Source organism: Corvus brachyrhynchos, unplaced genomic scaffold (genome assembly GCF_000691975.1).
Source record: "Corvus brachyrhynchos isolate BGI_N302 unplaced genomic scaffold, ASM69197v1 scaffold91, whole genome shotgun sequence".
In the NCBI taxonomy this organism is placed as follows: Eukaryota; Metazoa; Chordata; class Aves; order Passeriformes; family Corvidae; genus Corvus; species Corvus brachyrhynchos.
In genome coordinates, this window is record NW_008236442.1 from 1,835,267 (window position 1) to 1,838,626 (window position 3,360).

Below are 3,360 nucleotides of genomic sequence, written 5' to 3' on the forward strand. Positions count from 1 at the left end.
GGGACCCCGAGCCGCCCCCGCCGGCTCCCCCCGCTCCGCCTCTGCAGCGGCCCCGCCGCCGCCCCGGAGCTCTCCCCGGTCCCTGCTCACCTCCAGCCTCCGTGCAGCCCGGTGACCCGCACACCTCCACAGGCAGCCTTATATAAATTCACGTTGCAGATTAAAGGTTTAAAAGTTTGCGAGGTGTTGCGCTTCCACACAGATAAGCGTGGTGCCACGTGCTCAGCCAGCTCCCACCCCCTCCTCACCTCCAAGTGCCCCTTGCCCTCCCGGATCCGCTTGCACATCCCCACCTCCGACTGCTGGCTCAGCCTCACACATCCCTTTGGGCAGCACAGCCTGGCAGCCCTCAGTAGGCTGCATTTGGATTTAAACAATAGCAACTAATTCTAAATGATATTCTGTATAACCTTGGAGACAGCTGTGGATGATGATCGTGGTCCAGGCAAATGCAGGCTGGTAACACACAACTGGAAGAACATCTTTAGAAACGCAGAAAGAGATGGATGAACCAAAAGGCCCATGTTCATCAACTCTCAGCTTTGTACTGGGCTGCAGTTTTCTGGCGTAGCACATAAGGAGACCACGGTGATCAATCAATCGATTGATCGATCTAATCTCTCTGTTTATCTTCTTCATACCAGTTCAAGCAATTTCCCCCTCTCTCACAACAGGGTTTCAGTCCTTCTCTTGGACAAAAATAGGTGAGATCAGAAGGAAAAAATGCCTGATTTTTCAGTTATGTCAGATTTGCCCCCAACACATATCAAAATTTTTGGAACATGTTAGCTGTTAAACCTCTGCTAAATTAGATTTCTCTCTTCCTCAGCTGCTTCTACCCTACAGCCAAGGGCAGGGGATAACCTCTGTTCCTCCTGGAGCCTGAAATTGCATCGTTACAGGTGTTTCTGGTACCCTTGGCCCACATGTAGCACATCCACAAGGGTGTGCTCTTCTCACCAAAGAGCGGGGACACCCTCCCACACTGGACCGCAAGGCCACTTCCAGTAGTGGCTACAGAAGATGCCAGTTGCTGCACCCTCATGATCTGCTTCAAAATACACTTCTTGTCACCAGCAAAGCACATGGAAGGCCAAATCTGTCACACAGACTGCACTGGTTTATCTGCAGTAAGAAGCTGGACTCATTTGTCAGGTCATCCAGACACGAAGGTGTTCCTAGTGGTTGAAGCCTGGAAGGTTATTTTTTTTCCTCTTGGAGAACCTGAAGGGCAAAGTTGGTTACCTCCCTCTCTGACAGCCAGCCTGGTTCACATACTCAGATTAAAGCGCAGAATATGTAAAGGTTTGCATGATGGGCTCACACCTCAATTAGGAAAGCATAAGAGAGCAGCAGGGTTATGCTCATCAATTCTGGAAAAAAAGAAAAAAAGTCTTCATCACTCACCAAGAGCTTCCTAGGGCAAGTTTCTAACTCATCTTCAACGCAGTCCCTCCCTTACTCTGCACACATCCTGATTTTGTGATTGCTGAATTTGTGCTATATAAGTAAGCCTAGTTTACAGGGATCAGTCATTTCCTACACCCCATGCAAAGAAGTGGAAGGAGTTTGTCATCAGACAGCAAAGTGCTAAAGACCTGTCAACATTTGCTAGGCAACAAATTTATACAAAGTCTTGTATGAAAAGCTTCCTGCCCTTGCCCCCTCCTTGTGCATCTCTCAAAGGACACACAAATAGTTAATACTCGATTACCTTGATAAAATTACACATCTCCACTGCTCTGCATGTTTCACCTCTTGGCTCAGTGAAAACAAGCAAGACATCATTGCTGGAGTCTAGGTGCTCACAAACTAACAAATAAGGACCAGTAGTGCAAACAGGAATGCATTACCCGTTCAGAGCTCTGCTGACACATGGGTCCAGGCTTCATTATCACCTCTGGAATTTACAGCAGTGTATGCTATATTTAGAAGTGTGTCAGAACTCAGAGAGCACTGCAATCATCACTGGTCTCTGCTGGCATGAATATGATAAGCAGCAGAGCACGAGGCAGAACTTCTATCCGAGTTCTTAAACGGAGATGAACTATCACCCTCTTCTCCTGTTTGAAAAAGACCATATTGAATGTTTTAAAGAAATCAGGCTGGTTCATTCTGTGGAAGCCCTTTAATTCATGATACTGCAAACAGGGCAGGGGGTAACAGGAGGGAGAGCAGACTGCAGTGAGAAAAATGGTTCAAAATACCACTAAAAAATAAAGAAAAACAACTGCAAAAAGCTGACCTCTCACATGTCAAGTACCATTTTCATAAAGAATTAAATATATATAAAAGGTTTTTATACAGCTGTACTAATAGATTGTTAGATATGTATACTCAATTGTTTCCTGGAGTAGAACAGCTCTGAAGGAGTTATTCCTCACCATTAAATATTCACAACATTTTGGCAGACCTGCTAAAACTGGAGCCCACATATTTTATTTTTTTTCTTTTGCTGCACCAACCTGCAAATCATTCTGTGCTTGTGCATTATTGATATTTTCATGGCCATTTGCTAGCTTCAGGTGCTTAATAGTTTTGCAAAAGTGCATTAAACCCCAATTTTGTAACAAGCTTTTACACAACTGACATCCCAAAGAGGAATTTTTTTATGGGTTTCTTTAACTGCTTAAAGGCTGACTGCACACACTTATCTCTCACCACTGGAAGGACTGTAAGCTAAAGTGAGATTTTATATCCCCATTTCAGGACACTAGAAGTATGGCACTGTAATAGAACTGCTGACATTATCCAGTTATGGTGGTGCAACCTCTCTGCCATAATTATGTACAGTTGGAAATAATAAGCACTGCTGATTCAGGAGGAATCTCTGATTGGGCTGGAAGATGGAGAAGTGCTGGATAATCTGTTTCCTGAGTGGCAACAGCAGGCCTAAGGAGCATAAACGGAGGAGCAGAGTTGGTAAGGCAACAACAAAGTCCAATCGTGACTCCTCAGAGATGCTCTTATTCTTTTCATTGTTCATATAATTGCAAGAGACCTAAAGGACTCATTCAGGACTTGCCCTAAAAGGACATTGTGACATTATCTGGAGGAGTGAGCAGCACCAATGGCTGGGAAAGGGTTGATTATGTGACTGATACCCAGTCAAGAGAGCACGGAACCCTGATTTTCAAAAGAACTGTGTTTTTTTCTGGCCTTTGAAAAACCAAAACCCTTTGAAGTAAATCAAGTTCACCACCAAAAATGAAGGAAAAAGAAGAAAAATATCTCAACATGCATGTGCATATTAAAACTGTCTGAATAACCTGCAAAAATTGCCTTGAAATCTCTGATATATGGAAAAAAGCCCAAATAGAACTGTTTCAATGGGTAATTAAAAAAAAAAAAAAAAAAGGG

General features: G+C 44.0%; 1 protein-coding gene across 30 annotated transcripts in view; it reads right to left on the reverse strand.

The window, feature by feature from the left end:
* Nucleotides 1-3,360, reverse strand: part of MAGI1 (membrane associated guanylate kinase, WW and PDZ domain containing 1) — a 289,089-nt gene that overhangs the window by 101,204 nt on the left and 184,525 nt on the right. Inside the window, exon 1 of one of the 30 annotated variants that reach the window (XM_017747189.1) lies at nucleotides 91-109. The exons of the other annotated variants lie outside the window; for them this stretch is intronic. The gene's annotated coding sequence lies outside the window, so the exon portion shown is untranslated. Of the gene's footprint in view, nucleotides 1-90; nucleotides 110-3,360 lie in introns of those variants that run through there. 30 annotated transcript variants of the gene reach the window in all.